At 46.1% G+C, this 18,828-nt stretch overlaps 1 long non-coding RNA gene across 1 annotated transcript in view; it reads right to left on the bottom strand.

Annotated features, from left to right (window-relative positions):
• Window positions 1–17,770, bottom strand: part of LOC141569212 (uncharacterized) — a 97,937-nt gene extending 80,167 nt beyond the window's left edge. Inside the window, exon 1 of the long non-coding RNA XR_012492684.1 lies at window positions 17,692–17,770. This is a non-coding gene — a long non-coding RNA (uncharacterized LOC141569212). The remainder of the gene's footprint in view (window positions 1–17,691) is intronic.
• Window positions 17,771–18,828: the final 1,058 nt, after the last annotated feature.

Consider the following 18,828-nt stretch of genomic DNA (forward strand, 5'->3'; position numbering starts at 1 on the left):
GGCAACCTTCAAGATTCAATGAGAGCCTCCTTCTCCAGGAAGCTTTCCTGACCCGCTTCTCCATCCTGTGCCCCCAAGAGCCAATAGAAGAAGCCCTTCCAGCTGTACCCTCCGTTCCCAGCCCATTGCCTGACATAGGGTAGCCGGTGAAGCATGGTAAACGAGACAGGAAGGAAGATGAGGCCTCCCCAGTGTGGAGCCCCTGAGGTAAGGGTCAAGGGTCAGAGGACCTTAAAGCCGGAAAAGATCTTAGAGACACCGACGGGGGTCATCCGTTTCTCTTACTGCTTACTTACCCTTTTCTTGAGAATCTGATAAGAAGGTCAGGACGGTCTCCTTCAATACATACACTCGGGCAAAGTTTTCAGGGATTGTCCTCACAAAGTTAAACACAGAGTGACTACAGGACCCAGTAATTCTACTCCACGCTGCCGGCCCAAGAGAAATGAAAAAATACGTCCACATAAAAACTCACTCGTGAATGTTCATAGCTGCACTGTTCACCAGCGCCAAAGGGCTGAAACAGCCCAAATGCCCATCAACGGATGAAGGGAGAAACAAAACATGGTCTATGCATGCAATGGAATACTATTCAGCCACACACAAAACGGAAGTACTGATATGTGCTATAAAGTGGATAAGCCTACAAACCGTGACGCTGAGGGAAAGAAGCCAGACACAAAAGGCCACATACGGTAGGGTTCCATTCACATGAAATGTCCAGAACAGGGAAATCCATAGAGACAGAGAGCAGATTCGTGGTAGCCAAGGGCTCAGGGGAGAGAATGGAAATTGCTTCAGGGGGATGGGGTGTCCTTTTGCAGTGATGATAATGGGATGGAGGTAGATAGAGGTGGTGGTTGCACAAGATTGGGAAGGTACTAAACGCCACTGACTTTTCGCTTTAAAATGGTTCATTTTATGTTAATGGGACTCTTACCTTGATTAAAAAGAGCCAGGGACTTGAAGTTCATCCCCAGGTCCCCCTCTCCCTAGACCCCAAATGAAGAACAAAAAGTAACATCATGCTTGCCTCTCACAGTTGGAGAAGTTAAGACCCAGAGAGGAAACAGAAGTTGCTTCGGCTCTTTTATCCATCTGGAGCCAGGGTCTCCTGACTCTTTGTCCAGTGCTCTTTTTACATCTCTACAGAGTGCTTCTCCGGCCTCACCCTGCTCCCAGCCACCTGTGTCCCCCTGCACGCGTTTTCTCTCTCTGAGCCTCAGTTTCTCCACTTATCAAATTGGAGGCTTGGGCCAGACACGCTACCTGTACCATTTGATTTATGCTAGTATCCGGATGAGCATTCATTTCTATTCTAGTAGTTGTTATTTTAATATGTACTAGAAAAAAATACCATTAGCAAATCAAACCGAAAGTGACACTCAAGGATGTGTATATCAATGTTTTACTTTTTTTAAAAAAAAATTTTTCATCCATGCTTCTTTTGCTTGTTTTCCTTGTTAAAAAGAAAAAAAAAATTCTTGCATTTGCCACAAAAAAGCCAGAGGGCTTGAATTTGTCTGTATCCTTTACTGGTGAGGAAACTCATGCGTGCTAGCCTTGAAATAGACGTTTGTTTTTTTTCCAAGTGACTCACTTCAGATGAAAATATTAAGAGAATAATCCTACAGGTGGTGTAATCATGGCGGAAAAAAAGAGGGGAAGAAAGAACGTGACTAACTGGAGTTCAGGACGGGCTGAATGGCAGCTGTGACATTCTGTGACCCCATGACAAGCTCGGGGCTTCCCCTGCTCCTAGCATGGCTATTTAGGGTTCCAACCTCAAACACACCAGTCAGGATTGGCAACGAGACAGGTGGAGCCTTGAAAGCCCCTCTCTCTCTGGAAAAAACAAAAAAAAAATTGTCTCCAAACAACCCTACACTCCAGCAGCTCTGGGATCCATCACTCACCTGTCCCCTTCCCCACTGATTTCCCCTCTCCTGGATCCCCCTTGCCTCCCAGGATACCTTTTCCACAAAGCCACCCTTCAATGCAAAGCCCTGGGCTGGCTGCCCTACTGAGACGGGACTTTAAGGAAAGAGCGTAGGTGAGCCCTCTCTGGAGGAAGTGTCTACACTTAAGCCATGCCCAAAAAAGTCTTCAATTAAAGCCCAGCGACATACCTCTCTGATGGCGGAATTTGAGGCCGTGTGACAGGTGGCAGGGGGAGACATTTCTGAGCGGTAGGGGACTTGCCAACATCTTCCAAGCACACCCCCGAGGCAGCTGCCGGCTTGTCCCACATTTGGACAAGCACGTGGTTCTTTTCCTGGGCAAATTCATTTCAGGGGTGGACAAGTTCAGCCGGGCTGAGTTGGCTGACAGCTCCCAACTCCTTCAGAAGTTACCTTGCCACACACCCTCTCTCCCCCGAATTCAACCCAGCGCTTGGGATAGCAGAAAGACCAGGCTTTGGAGTCAGGCAGACCTCCTTTCGAGCCATGAGGCCGTGGGTGAGCTCCTTCACCACGCTGAGCCTGACACCCCTCACCTCCAACCCTGCAGGTTACAGTGGGGACTGGCTGCCACGTGAGTCCTATGTAGGTGGCTCTATAAGCAGTAACTATTATTTTAAGGAAAGTGTGAATTCTCTTTTAGACAGAGCCCACAGAACTAGATGGCTTACGAACTAAAAATAGACATAGCCCAGCAAAATAGTGTGTGTGTGTGTGTGTGTGTGTGTGTGTGTGTGAGTGTGTGTGTGTTGGGGACATGAGAAGAAGAAAAAAAATGGGTATACTGGGGAAGTGGGAAAAACATCTCTCTAAACACTTTTCTATACTTTGGTTTACTGAACCAGGCAACAGTATTGCTAACTCCAAAACTTAATTAAAAACTATACATCACATAGGAGAAGAGCATAATGCCCACGGCAGTCAGTTTCTCCTGTATGCACATCCTAGCCCCACCCCTGACCACAAACCGGGGCACTTCTTTGGGCCTCTTATGTCAGTTTGCAAAGAGCAAAAAGGAGGGCAACTTGTGAACAGGCTGTCAGATTTAGCCTAGCAACTGGCTCTCCCCATCGCTAATGAAGTTAATCCAGTGGGTTTGTCTTTTCTTTCTGGGCCTGCTTTCCTCCTGCGGAATCAGCAGGGGCACCGGAGAGAAATGTGCCTAACAACCTGCCAAGCGGGCCTCTTCTTCAGCTGACAAAATGCATTAACGCCACAGATAAGGGTAATGTCCCCCTCCTCCACCCTCCCCACCATGCAACACGAGTAATAAAAAACCTATTTTGTTTTCAGCTGACCGCGTGGTGCATGTGCCAGGGTAAACAGATCTACTTTCTGCGGCTTTACCCCCACCCCCGCTTCTCCACCATCTTGGCGCCCCCCTTCCCATGTTTGGGCTGTTTTGATATGTCATAACATCGTGTCTGTTTATCTGAAATATTTCCACTCAAATCGCTTGTTTCTTCAACCCAGCTGACATGTTGATACAGCTCGTGACAGCTGAGTGACTCCGATTGAAATAAAATGTAAAGTAAACACATTTGCATAGAGTTTATATACAGCCCTGGTCTGAGGAAGCAGAGGAAATAAGGAGATTAGAATCGGAATTTCTTATCTTCTATCACCCCTCCTTTGGGGTGCCTCCCTTCTCTTTTTCCAGCTCTCTGCTCCCGGAATGCATCAGGAGTTCAAGGGTTGGCCTGCCATTGGGGTTGAAAAAACTTCCTTTATAGTTTCTGCCTGATCTTCTCCCTTCCTTGGCTGGTGCACGTGAAGGCCGGAGCAATGTTCTTTGTTAAATTTCTTCTCCAACGTTTTTTTGAGATCTGAGTGCTTTAGCCTGAGTGCATCCAAACAGAGCCTCGGAACGTAGGATCTGTGCGTGTCTGGGCAGAGCCCTTCCCTACTTTGAGACTGTTTCTATCAAACAAGGGAGCTACGCTAACACTGACCTCTCGGGGTTCTTCCAACTTTGATCTCGCCTGTGTACCTTCTCAAGATGGTCCTGAGATGGCCTTCCACACAGAGTTTCTCGTCCACCGTGTCCTTAGGAAATGGAACGCCATCTAACCCCTCACTCCTTCTGTTCTCGGAAAGGAATCGTCAAGTAGCCCTCGGAAAACCCAAGCACACCTGTGGTGGACAGGCTCCTGCTCCACACAGCGCTGCACGTGGCTACTACAAACTGATCAGAGTTGGCTCTCAAGATGCCATGTTTCCAAACGGCTCGCCTAACATAGTGGTTCTCAAAGTCGGGTCCCTGGGGCAGCAGCCACAGCATCACGTGAGACCTTGGAAATGCGAATTTTCAGGTCCCACCCCAGACCTGCAGCATCAGAAACCTGGGAGTAGGGCCCATGGGGCCGGCTTACACGGGCACGCGAGCCACAGTGGGAATAGTTACACCACGGAAATTGTCTACCTATCACAGCTTCTCTTCCTACCTCCATCCCCATCCCAGAGAACCTGTCGTTAAACATTTACCAGCCTACCACTGGGTGGGGCCCAGAAGTTTGTGTTTTAAGATGCTTTCCTAGTAATGCAGAAGCATACAAATATTGAAGAACCACTGCTCTAAGTACAAATCGCTGACTCTCAATTAGAATTATCTGAAGAGCTTTGTAAAACATATTCATGTTAGGTCCCCATCTCAAACCGACAAAGTCAGAACCTCTGGGGCAAGATCTGAGCGCTGATATTTTTTAAGGCTCCCTGGAAATTCCTAATAAGATCCATCAGCCTAACCCAGTACTTCTCCAACTTTCGTATGTGCTCGAAACTCCTGGGGATCTTGTTAAAATGCAGAGTTGATTCCCCGGGGGAAGCCAGTACTGCTGGTCTGAGGACCACACTTCGTGTGGCCGGGCTGTCAACCCCCTTTAAGCTGCGCCTTCTCCTTCTCTAGATGCCCATATGCAGATCCACCTTTGTCCTTCACCATCCTCAGAAAGCCCAGAGACAACAATAAATGGGTCCTGACTCACCTGCCCGCCCCATGGGTGCATCTCACAGTGGATATTTACATAGCCTGTAAAGAAAGTATCAAAGCACAGCATTTGCCTAGAGAAACCCAAAGGCTGTTGAAAGGGCTGAAAGATAGATTCAGGCAAATATGTTTGCATACGGTTGAACTGCCCTCCGGGTGAGCAGGGTCACAGTTATAACTCACCTGGAGGATGGCAGAGCTTGGTATGGGGCAGGTGGCCACCTTACAAATTCCCAGCCTGTTAAACTGACCCCGCCCCACCCCCTCCTGCCCACTTCCTGCTTCCAAGGTTCTCCATTCATAGGTGGGGCCAGATGACAGGAAATTGTTCCCACACTCTTGCCCCTTCTCTAGGGACCAGCGTGCAAACAGGTGGGCAGCCAAGAGCTGGTCTTCCAGGCACACCACTGGCCAGAAACCTCTCCCCTGGGGCCTCAGACCCTGTGAACAACACCCTATGAGAAAGCAGAGAAGGGAGGTCTACAGAACACCCTACACTCATTTAATCATGGTATAAGGAGTGCATCAAGTGGGAGGTGCAATGCCAAATCTCCAGGCTGTTTCCTGTGCTGTTCCTTGCACCCAAGACACCAATCCCGTTCTCCTATGTCCAGTCACCATCCTCTTGTCATCACAGCAGACATGAACTGAGCACCTAAAGTGTGCCCCCGCCACACCAGGCTAAGGATATTACACGATTAGCTCACAGCCATGACACCAGGTTTTACTGGGAACCTTTTCAACAGAACAGGAAGCAGAGTCTTAGAGAGGGAAAGTGGCTTGTCAAGACCACATCACATGTGGCAGAGTCAAGAATTGAACCCAGGTCGATTGGACTCAAGAGCCGGTGCTCTTCTTACAGCCTCGAGGGCTCGGTCCAAGCACTCCTTCCTCTAGTTCTTCCACAGTTTCCCACCCTCCAATACACAGACCCTCTTGTGTCCCCACAGCGTGCTGTATGTAACTGCTATCAGAGCACTTGCTACACGATCTTGCTTTGCACCTCAGGACCTTTGCACTTGCTGTTCCTTCATCTGAAATGGAACGCTCTTTCCCAGTGAGTCTTAGGTTTTCACCTCATTCAAGCTTGTATTAGTGTCCCATTGCTGCTGTAACAAACTACTGTGTTTCCCCGAAAATAAGACCTAGCTGGACCATCAGCTCTAATGCGTCTTTTGGAGAAAAAATTAATATAAGACCCGGTCTTATTTTACTAGAAGACTGGGTATAATATAATATAATATAATATAATATAATATAATATAATATAATATAATATACCGGGTCTTATATTAATTTTTGCTCCAAAAAATGCATTAGAGCTGATGGTCCGGCTAGGTCTTATTTTTGGGGAAACGCGGTACCACAATCTTACTGGCTTAACACAACACAGATTTCTCATCTTACAGTTCCGAAGGTCACAAGTCTAACATGGTTAGGCAGGCTGCATTTCTTCTCAAGGCTCTACGGGAGGATTTATTTCCCTGCGTTTTCCAGCTTCTAGAGGCCACCTTTGACTTGTGGCATCACTCCGACCTCCACTTCTGTGGTCGTCACATCTCGTTCTCTGATTTTGACTCTCCTGTCCCCTTATTAAAGGATCTTGTGATTACATCCAGCTGGATAACGCCCCATCTTAAAACCCTTAACTTAATCACCTCTGTACCGTCCGTTTTGCCATGTGAGGTCCCATATTTACAGGTCCCACAGATTATGATGTGGAGAGTTTTGCAAGGCCATCACGCTGCCTACCAGAAGTTTCCTAAGTCTGACCCAAGCCATCATCCTCCTTCACTCTCTGTCATTCTTCATTGTTTTTATCCCCCAGAGCACTTGCCACCATCAGATCATCCTATAACTCTTTGTCTATCTGCTTACTATCAGTCTCCCTCAGGAGAAGAGAATCCATGAGGCAGGGACCTTGTTTTTTGTTCACTGCTGACTCCCCAGGGCTTAATATAATGCAGGCACACAGTAGGTACTCAGTAAAGGCTTGAGAATGAACCGTGGTTGATGTCACCAAAGATCGCCCAGCTGCTTTCCTCACTGGACTGTGGGGACTACAAGGGCATATGTCCTGACTGATGGCTGTCTTGAGGACGAGTTAACGCACGAATGTTAAGTGGAAGAGGCTACCCCTTCAGGCCCACTCCCCCTGTACCCATCAGCCCCCTGGGAAATAGACAGAATGAAGACCTCCGTGTGCACCCACCCATATCTACAAGCAAATCCACACACTAAATCCACACAGCTAAGGAGTGTCCTGACCCCAGGGGCTCCTAAGGGGGAAACTATAAACATGCAGAGGAAAATGGGGTGTCAGTGATGTCACTCCCGCCATGCATGAGCCCACCTGGACCAGGCTGCTGCAGTCCCAGCCCCAAGTTCTTTCCCAGCCTTGTCTAACAGCCCAGTGATGTATCCGCATGCCTCCTATTGGTCCATGTCCAAGCACATGAGGGCAAATGAAGCTCTTCCAGGAGCAGTGACAGGATATTTTTTTTGCCCTCCAAGTCCCACCAACCAAATTCCACCATCTCCCACCCCAGAGTTGGTGCTCAAAGATACCATGGGAGAAAGCGATAAGGAGAAGGAAGAAATTAAATCTGACTATCTTGTTTCTCTGCTCAAAACCCTTCCATGGGTCCCATATTCCTGGCATTGTCTTTTACGAGCTGTGTGGCCTTGGGCAAGTTGCTTAACCTCTCTGTGCCTCGGTTTCCCTAACTAGGATATGAAGATAATAATAGTAACCAACCTCACAAAGGTGTTGTGGGGATAGAGTGACTTGATACATGTAAAGCCCTCAGCACAGTGCCTGGCACAGAGTAAGTGCTCAAAAACTGTGGAAAATAGTGTGACGGTTCCTCATAACGTTAAACCTAGAATTACCATATGACCTAGCAATTCTACTCTTAGGTAAGTAATGAAAACGTATTACCCAAACGTAATGAAAACATATTTCCACACATTGCATGTGAATGTTCAGAGCAGCATTACTCACAGTCACCAAAAGGTGGGGACAACACAAATGCCCATCAATGGAGGGATGGACACACAAAATGTGTCTATACACACAACAGAATATTATTTGGTCATAAAAAGGAAGGAAGTACTGATAGACACTATGACATGGATGACCCCTGCAAATATTATACTAAATGATAGAAGCCAGTCACCCAAAAGTGACTTACTGTATGATACCATTTACAAGAAATGTTCAAAATAGGCAAATCTATAGAGACAGAAAGCTGATGAATGGTTGCCCAGGGCTGGCGAGAGGGGGAAAATGAAGAGTGATTGCTTAATGGGCATGGATGATCTTCTGGGGTAACGGAAAAGCTTCGGAACTAGATAGAGGGGGTGGGTGGTTGCAGAAGATTGTGAATGCACTAAGCGCCACTGAATTGTATACTTTAAAATAGTTGATTATATGTTGCATGGATTTCACTTCCATTTTTAAAAAAATGTTAGCTCACATGCAGCGTATTCTAGAATTACCCCCATTTCTGGCCCAAGTTTTCCGGCCTTTGACAACCTCTCCAGTCACATCTACCATGATTACTCTTCTTCTTCTTTATGTCTCAGCCACTCTACATTGCAAATGTAAACGAACAGAAGATAGCTGCCGTGGCTGAGACCTTCTAAATGGCAGGCTATGTGCTAAGCAGATGCTACAGTTCAGAATTCTCAGTAAGTGAGTCTCAGCGATGCTAAGCCACTCACCAGAGGTCATGTAGCTAGTAAGTAGCGGAGGTTGGATTTGAACCCATGATTGACAGATTCCAGAGTCCAAATTTCTAACTACTATGCGATCTTACTTCTCCCAACTCTTTCATGAGTATTCCTTTCCTTCGACCCAAGTTTTCTCAATCTCAGCGCTGTTGACATTTTGGGCCAAATCATTCTTTGTTGTGGGTGTTATTCATCATAAGATGTCTAACAGTATCCCTGACCTCCACCCACTAAGTGACGTTGATGGGACCCCCAATTGTGACAACCAAAAACATCTCTAGACATTGCCAAGTGTCATCTAGAGAGGCAAAATCTCGCCTGGTTGAAAACCACTAGCTTGACTGAAAATGATCTCACTGCTGACCTGCTGTGGCAGACAAAGTCATGCTCCCCAAATACTCCATGTGTTTCCCTACCTTTCCCAGCCCCTAGCAGGTCATTGAAGTCACATGACAAGTTCTAGCCAATGAACTGTGGATACAAGCTATGTGCTTCAGTTCGAGGTTGAGGCAATGAAAAGCCCCATGTAAGACTCCCCAGTCTCTCTCTGCTCCTGTCACAGTGACCAAGGAGGCCAAGTGCTCCACACAGCCAGTCCACAGAATGGCGGCACTCCCATCAGGCTGAGTCCTTGAATAACTATGTGGACCAGAGTCCTGTGATGGATGTGCAAGGCGAGCAAGAAACTAACTTTTGTTGTGTCAAGCAGCTAAGATTTTGAGGTCTCTTTGTTACCACATCATAACCTAGCCTCTCCTGATTGATACACATACCCTAGAAAAACTCTTCTTCGTTCTTCCAAACCTAATCCAAACGTTGTCTCCTCGGAGAAATTTTTTCATCCTCCAGAAAAAGTTACTCTCTCCCCCCACTGTATTCTGTAGCTTAGAGATACTTCTATGGCAACTTTTATCACAAGTATATCCATCTTTTAGGAGTTCCAACCTGTCCACACCCTGATCACTGACAACCTTGTGGAAGAGACATGCTTATGTTAGTTAATTAGTAGCATGTAACCCTACTTCATCAGCCCATAGCTATTCAGAATGGGACTAGACCTTTGACCCTAGCGGAATCCATCCATTCTTTCTCCCTGAAACCAGAAACACAGACTCTGGTCAATCAGATGCTAGAACTGAAAGCAGTCATGTATAGTTGGGGTTAGAGTGGTATTGACATCCACTGGGTGTTGAACAAAAGAAAACTATTCTTCAAAGAAAGGAAAAGAATGAAACAGATGTACAAAGAGCAACAAAGATGAGGTGCCATATGGTTCTAGGAAGACAGAGAAAGTGACATCTAATCCTGATCTTCCAGTTCCCCATTCTAAACCCTTCTGATAAAGGGTTCGTCTTGCTACAAACTCATCAGTTTGTAGGGGTTTTTATTTCTTACAAACAAGAAACCTTGCGAAGGCATTAATGATTATTTCTAGAACAAGCTGTGATAGCTTTTATTTATATGTGCCCAAGAATCTTTTCCATCCCATTTCTTCTGGCTCTTTGATGGGGTCTATCATAGAACTCCACAGTATTATAGTGATTGGACAAAGAAGGTCATGTGACCAAAATGGGGCCAATCAAAGGCCTTCCCTGGGATTCATATACTGATGCTGAGAAGAAGATTCTTTCTCTTCCCACATGGATGAAGGAGCTATTTGGAGATGCTGGAGGCCAGAGATAATAATGTTGAGGCAAAGAGGAGAAAGAGGAAGAAGGGAAAAGAGGAAAAGAAAAGGGAGCAATCCTGATTTCAGTCCTAGACCCTGATTCCCCAGCTTTCTTCTTTCCATTATGTAAAACACCCCACTACCCTTTCAAGGTATGTAAACAGTTAAATCCCTTTTCAGGACTTAAGCTGGTGGGACCTGCATTTCTACTGATTGCATGCATCCAAAATAACTTGAGTTCTTACATCTTTGTCTCCCCAACACACTCTAAGTGTCTTGAAGACGAGGACCAAGTCCCATTCGTCACTACATCCCCAGAGTCTAGCACATAGGAGTTGCCAATTAATGTTATTGATGAAGTCTGTGGAGTCATGGTGACGCCTAATATTCAATGTATCATGTCACCTCATAGTTGTCATGAAAGTATCTTTGATATCAAAATGGAAGATGCATAACTCAGTATTTCAGAGAGAGAGAAGGTGTCCTTGAATCAAATAGATATGGGTTTGAATCCCAGCTTCTACGCTTTGGGTAAGTGACGTGGCTTCTCAGAGCCTCAGTTCCTTATCTGTAAAATGGGAGATATTCACAATACCTACCCCATAAGATTTTTGTGAAGATAAAATTACATGATAAATGCAAAGTACTTTGGACAGTGCCTTACACACTGTGCTCAATGCATATATTTTATTATTGTTATTAGTAGTAGTACTACTACCATATAATTATTTTTAAATCATTTTTTAAATATTCTGGTTCTTTTAGTTCACAAGACCTTAACCTGTGCTTCAGGGAAACCTTGAGCCATCAAAGAGCATGAACATATAGAGATACTGAGGGAGGAGAGAACCTCACAGTAATTATCCAGTTCTCAAAGGGCATCCAAGAGCTGAAAGACCTTGAAAGTTGCTTGTGACTCTCAAAACATACATCTGTAACTGATCCAGCAATCCCACTTCTGGGTCTATGCCCAAAGGAACTGAAAGCAAGGACTCAAACAGGTATTTGTGCACAAATGGTCACAGCAGCATTACTCACAATAGCCAAAAGGTGGAAACAATCCTAATGTTTATAGACAGATGCATGAATAAACAAAACGTTGTATTTACATACAATGGAACACATACAATGGTATATACACACAAAGGAAGGAAATTCTGGCGCCTGCTACCACAGGGATGAACCTTGAGGCCATTAGGCTAAGTGAAATTGGCCAGTCACAAAAGGACAAATATATGATTCCACTTAGATGAGGGATCTAGAGCTGTCAAATTCCTACAGACAGGGTAGAAGAATGGTGGCTGTCAAGGGCTGGGGAGAGAGGGAAGGGGGAGTTACTGTTTAACAGGGACAGAGTTTCAATGGGTGATGAAAAAGCTCTGGAGATGGATGGGGCTGACAATGGTTGCACAACAATGTGAACGTACTTAATACTGCGGAACTGTACACTTTACTAACAATTATCACCCCAATACATTTAATAAAATAAAATTTAAAAAAAAAAGAATTAAAATGGTAAATTTTACATTACGTATATTTTGCTACAATTTTTAAGTGAAACAGAAAAAAAAAAAAAAAAAGAACAGCCATACATCTGTGGTCCTCTGAACTTGTAATACCAAATGCTTCCATGCCAGTCCCACGCCCACGGATCACCCAGTGTGCAGTGGGGAAGGAAAGCGCCAAACACAGCTCCCTCCTCGGTTGGCCCAACAGAGCCGTGTCTTCCAAGAGCACTCTGGGTTCAGCCAAGCCCCAAACACGTTTCGCCTGCAGCACTTCATTCCGGCTGTAATGAAATTACGTGTGTGTGCTTACAGGGAAAGGGAGTGGGTATGGTTTTAATTTATTTACGCTCAGCAACTCAGAACGCAGTAGGGTAGTTGCCGTTTGATGTCGGAGGCGTTCTGCAAGGCCTCTGCATCAGCCTCGGTTCTCTTTGGTAACAAGAAACCAAGGTTAGCTCAGACTAAATTGTCTTGAAAGTCTGAGCAGCGAAGGGGCTCCAAATGTGAAACTTGCCAAGGGAACGCATTCCCTCATCCAAGTAGGCATGAAATAAGAATCTAGTTCCTGGGACCCAGGCGCTGCCCACACAATTCAGAAACTCAGACTTATTCTGCAAAAGCTCAGCCGCTCTGTGTCAAGGAGTAATTTTGGAGGAGAGAAAAGCTCTTTATCAAGAACTACTAGGATGCCTGGGATGTTAGACATGGTCTCTCAGTCAAATGCCATTTTTCTGATGAGGAAACTAGGCTCAGAGGAGTAAATAGTCTGGATCAAGGTGTTCAGTGGAGCCGTGGGGCTTGAACTCAGATCTGATGGCAGCAACTATGTTCTTTCAGTTCCACGACCTGCTGCACTTACTATGGCTGCGTAACAAATCGCCCCAAAACTTGTGATGCAAAACGGCAACCATTTTATTACACGCACAGAAGCTATGAGTCAGGAATTTCAAAAAGGTATCGTGGGTATTATGAGTTGAACTGTATCCCCACCCCCACACCCCCAAAAAGAGTAGGTTAAGGACCTAACCCCCGGTATCTCAGAATGTGACCTGATTTGAAAATAGGGTCTTTACAGAGGTAATCAGGTTAAAAGGAGGTCCTTCGGGATATCTAATCAATATGACTGGGGTCTTTATAAAAAGAGGGATTTTGGACACACACACACACACTCCCAGAGGAAAGACAAGGGAAGAGACACAGCAAGAGGGCTATGTGAAGATGGAAGACTCCAATGATGCATTTACAAGACAAGGAATGCCAAAGATTCTTGAAAAACCACCAGAAGCTGGAAGAAGTAAGGAAGGCTTCTTCCCCTGCAGGTCTCAGAGGGAACACAGCCCTGCCAATACCTCGACCTTGGACTTCTAGCCTCCAGAACTGTGAGACAATAAAGTTCTGTTGTGCGAAGCCACCCAGTTTGTGGTATTCTGTTATGGTAGCCCTCGGAATGTAACACACTCGCTAGAACAGAGGTCAAAGACAAAGCCGACTAGTAGGGGGCCGGGTCTTCATATCCCCTTCAACTAGTCCCACTCTCCTTTAATCTGCTTTACATTTGAGTTTCTGCACCATGATTTTATTTGAAAAGAGATTTCCATAGTTATAAAAGCACTTTCAGTTTTACAAGACCGAGTATGAAATCTGAGGTCCAGAGAGAAGCAGGACTTGCCTGAGGGCACCCAATGACTCAGCAGCCGCCCTAACACAAGAATGCAAGGTTCCTGGCGGCTACTCCTGTGTGCTTTCCTCTCAACCCCTCATTGGGGTGAAGGCCCCGCCAGCATGAGGATAAAATCCATGACGTCCCATGTGTTCTTCGTGGCGGGTGCCATTTTGCGTGGCTCCACTTCAAACACTTCTTATCCCCACTTGGGCCCCCTTTTCATCACTGCTCTGAGGCTAAAAGATGGTGCCCTTATTGCATCAAGCACCCAGGCTCCAAGGCCAACCGGGCACGAGGGCCGGGCTGCCCCTCCCAACAGTGACCTTATGGAATGCCCTTTCAGCAGAGGTGAGTGGCGGGAGGGAGCTGGCAGAGCAGGCCTGGGGCACAGGGTTAGGCCCTGATAACCCGAGATCAAAGCAGCCTGTCAGCAGTGTCAGCTGAGAGGCAGCCAAGACAAGCGACGCGGGCAGCTTTATCTCCCCGCTGGCCCAAGAGCCAGGGCGGGGAAAGCTCCACGGTTCCCGGAAACTATTTCTGGACAGGCAGAAGGGAGCCCATGGTGCTTCTCCTCGTTCCAGCTTGGCTCAGGGTCTGTCTCCTGCCCTCTCAGGCACCACGCGTGGTTTCCTCTGGCTCCCCTTTCCGTTTTTTCCTGCTCTTTCATCCACAATTTTCCATTTTCATCTAGACATGTGTACACACACAATAAAGATTGTTCTCTTCCCTGAAACACTGCCACTCCTGCTCTCAATTTTTCTTTCTCTTTCACACACACACAACAGACAGAAGATGGCTGCTGCCCTTCTTACCTCCCTGCCAACACACACACAGCTGCTGCTTCTTGTCCCCGTCTTTTCCATTCTCACCTTCACAGACATACAGGTTTCTTTCACCTTCCCTGATGCACATATATGTTTGCACCCGTGCACACACACACACAGTCACACTCACACCTGCCAGGGTTACACTCTCCAAACTCTCTTAAACAAGAATCCAGAGACAGCTGCCAATTAAAACAATGAAAACTCCTCGCCTTCCTTTCAGTTATTATGAGCTCCGGGACCATTTCCACCAGCTGATACCTGGACATTGTTTTTTCCTACAATGAGCTGACCCTTTCGTTTGCAGCTGAAGGAAAACCCAGCCACTGCCCTTGCTCCAGCTGTGGCTTCTGTCAACTGGGCAGCCCACAGCTGGCTGGATTTAAACACGTCAATTATAGTCCAGTTATCTCAGTACTTTTACAAAAGAAGGGGGGGAGGGGATCTGCCCCCCTCCCAGTAATATTAGCTGAGTGATTCCAGAACCTTCTACCCACAGAAAGTCTGAATTCCCTCTCTACCCTTGAACTCACAGTTGATCTCTTCACCATGTGTCCACACTGGCTGCAGGAAGAAAGCGGGACAGGGACATCAATACACCTGCTACTTCCTGCCTTAAGCACCTGTAAGCCTCAGGATTTCATCAGAGGAATAGGATTGGCGGGAAGGAAAACAGGGAGCAGGATGGAGAAGATGGTTCAAGGAGTCACGCCATTGCCCAGGGGCAAAGGAAAGGAACAGAGCATTGATTGAGCCCCTGCTGTGTGCTGGCTACCCACTTCCTACCTGTGCTGGGAAATGTCATGAAGAGACTGTGGATCACGCTGTCAGCACGGGATGCATAATGAGCACTCAAGGCCTTGCACATGTGTTTCTCTCTTTCGACCACCATTGCAACACCCCGCAATGGCTACCCCCATTTCGTAGATGAGGGAGATGACGCTCAGAGGGGTTTGGTGACAACCCCTAATCAGAGCCTTAAATGCTAGAGTCAGTATCTCTCTCCCCACCCTTCCTGCCAGCCAGGGAGCAAAGTGGTTGATTGGGGAAAATTCTGTGGCAGCCGTTTGCTTCTTCCACAAAAAAACGCAAAATCCTGGTTTGGGAAAGGTGTTTTTTCGAGCTTCCTTCAGGCCTGGTGAAACCAAAATTTCTGAGTATTATAATACATCTGAAAAGGCTCATCGAGACCCTTAGGACCCAACCACTCATGTTACAGATTAAAACAAATGGCAGCAAGGGAAAGTATAAAGGGGCTGGATAATTTTTTCCTACGCTGCACCAGTATTCCTTATCAGGGTAAAAGGGTCTCAACGTTGCTTTGGGAAAACAAACGTTCTTTTAGTGGCTAGAATCATCATGGAGCTGTCACTCATGATGTCACCATCAAAGGGCAGGCGTATGGTGCAAGCTCCCTCAGATGCTCCCAGCCAGGAATTTGCATCTGAACAAGGAATGGGGATTTGTAATTCATTCATGTCTTCAGCTAGACCATGAATTCCTGCTACCCAGTTCCCCTGGCTTCTGTTTTTTTTTAAGAGAACTTGTTCTTCTATTCCACAAGCTCCCTCATATCCTTCCAGTACATTCCTTCGTTGCATTAAATTAAAGTCACTTTCTGTGGCTTGCGATCAGAGAATTCTAAGTGATACAGGAAGGCATCCAGGCAAGCTCACCCAGCAAGGTAGAGGCAGAGTAGAGACTAAAACCCACTTCTGATCCCCAGTCTGTTACTTCCTCTGGGGGATAGAAGGACTTAATTGGGCTTAGTTCTTTCTTTCATCCTCTATATTGCTTACTAGCTTTGAGCCTCAGTTTCTCTATCTGAAAAATGGGGATTTTAGGTCGAACAAATGAAATTTTGACCTACGAAACTGCAAGTTTTATAGGTCAAAAATGGGCAAATATATTGGCAATACTCTTAAGTTGGCGGGAGAGATCCCAATTCCAATTCATGGGGGAGAGGTTTTCTCACACCAACTAGCAATTCTCCGGACACCAGCTGTCATACAATTTAACTCAATTCTGACACTCTCTACCCAGAGATTGTGCCATATTCCATAAGTTAAGGGCTCAGTCCCACAAGACTGCCCTGCCCCCGCCAACTTCAGAGGCCAGTCACAAGCCAAGGTTGTCACCTATGCTTCTAACCCACTGGCTATAAATCAAAGGTTCCCACAAACCTCTCCTTGGGTCTGATTAATTTGCAAGAGCAGCTCACAGAACTCAAGAAACGTGTTTACTCATTGGATTACCAATGTATTATGAGAGGATATAACTCAGGAACATCTAGATGAAAGAGATGCATAGGGCAAGATATATGGGAAGGGGCACGGACCTTCCATGCCCGCTTGGAACATACCAGTTGCCCCAAATTTCCACGTGTCCACCACCCCAGAAGCTCTCCAAACCCTATCCTTTTGGGTTTTTATGGAGATTTCACGTGGGCATGATTGATTAAATCATCAGCCATTGGCGATTGATCTCAATAATTTCCAATCCCTCTACCCTCCCAGGAGGCCACGAAATGGGACTGAAAGTTCCAACCCTCTAATTTCATGGTTGGCTTTCTGGGTAACCAGCCCCTTCCTCAAGTGCTTCCAAAAGTCACCTCATTCACATAACAAAAGACACTTTTATCATTCGCATCCCTTAGAAAATTCCAAGGGTTTTAGGAGCTCTGTGCCAGAACCTGGGATAGACCAAACATACACTTCTTATTATAAATCACAATATCACAGTCAACCACGCCCCAACTTGCCTCACTGGGACCTTTCTCACTGGTGGCATGTAGCTCTCCTCTCCAAGATCTTACTTAGAACATTGGGAAAGGAATGACTTGTGTTAACTCAAAAGTCCAGGAGCGGGTTCTAGCCTCAGACAGAACTGGATCCATACACTCAAACTACACCACGGAGAATCTCTCTCCCCACCTCTCATTTAGTTGACTGTTTTCCATACAGGCTCTCCCATCATGGTGGCAAAGAAGACTCTCAGAAGTGCCAAGCTAACATCCTACCAATTTAGCAACCCCAGCCAAAAAGGTGTTTCAATTTCTTAACCATTCCATTAACAGTCACAAGGCCATCCATGAACCAACCAGTTTGGCCAGGAGTCAGAAGGCTCGGATTGGTCAGGCCCTGGTTCTGGCCTTGGGGATGAGTTATCCTTACCTTAATTATATGGAAACAGAGCAGAGGAGGAAGTTTCCAAAAGAGGAAGGAAATTGGGATGAATTACACAAAATGGGGACCTGAGCAGGAGAAATTGTAGATGTCCACTATATATGTCCTGCTGGTTCAAAGTCGCATAGCAGCATTGTTAAATGATCTAGGTCACACGTACCTGTGCTGGAAGCCTTCCACCACCACTTTCGAGACCTTGGGCAAATGGTGATCCCATTGAGTATCAGTTTTCTCATCTGTAAAGTGGATAGAAAACTAGTATCAGTTTTATAAAGGTTAGGTTGATAAAGATTAGAAAGAATGCAAACATCATAGGACATTTGTCACATCAAAGGTGATAAGTTCAGTAGATTGTTACTTCTAAAAATCTCATTTCTCAACACCCACAAATACCCTAATTCCTGACTTCCAGAGGGGATTGTCTTGTCTTTCTCTGTCCTATGTCTTCCTCATTTATGTTGCTTTGCCTTTTTTTCCTTGCATAGATTAAACATACGCACGCGTACACACAGAGGTGAGCCCCCAAAATGGCAGTCACATAAAATAGGGGAGGTGAAGAACTGCGGGATTCATTTATATTTAACTGTGAGCAACCAGAGACTAGTGTAGTGGAAAATAGGCAAAAGGCTTGAAGGAGGAACGAGGATATTAAAATTGTAATTTTCCCAATCATATTGAGACATCTCTTTCAGCCCTAATGACAGGATGCATCGCACATCTGTCAAAAACTGGGCTACATCTCCAAGTAAAAACCCAATAAACTGAGTTTCTGCTCAGTGACAGCATAGGCTGAGGTCGCTGTCAGCTCTGTTTCCATTTTTTTCCCCTTTTCTTTTTCTCTCCAAGGCATTTTGTTTTTGTTACCATCTTTGTGGCATTGGCTCCTATTTTCCCCCTTTCTTTCTTCATTCCATGAATGGGCTACTACCTTAGTCTGCATGTACCAGAAAAGTGCACTGTGAAGCTTCCAATGTCCCCACACAGCTCCCAGGATGCAGTGGAAGGTCTACTGATCCAGCCCTGAGGGTCCACCCTGGATGCTGACTTCCCCAGCGGAGTCCATTTCTACTCCCTTTTCAAGTGGATGCTGGTGGCCAAGCTCAGGTAGGCAGAGGAAGCCTGAGGTGTAGTGCCCTAAGTGACATGTGGTTGAACTGACAATTGGCCAATGATAGGCAGAGGGCTGAGGAAATCCATGGCAAATGAGTGAGAATGGCACAATTTTAGAGATGTATTCGGGCACTTCCTTGGGTCTCAAGAACCTAACTTGGAAGCCCAACCTATGATGACTTTTTAT

The sequence above is a fragment of the Rhinolophus sinicus genome, linkage group LG16, assembly GCF_036562045.2.
Source record: "Rhinolophus sinicus isolate RSC01 linkage group LG16, ASM3656204v1, whole genome shotgun sequence".
In the NCBI taxonomy this organism is placed as follows: Eukaryota; Metazoa; Chordata; class Mammalia; order Chiroptera; family Rhinolophidae; genus Rhinolophus; species Rhinolophus sinicus.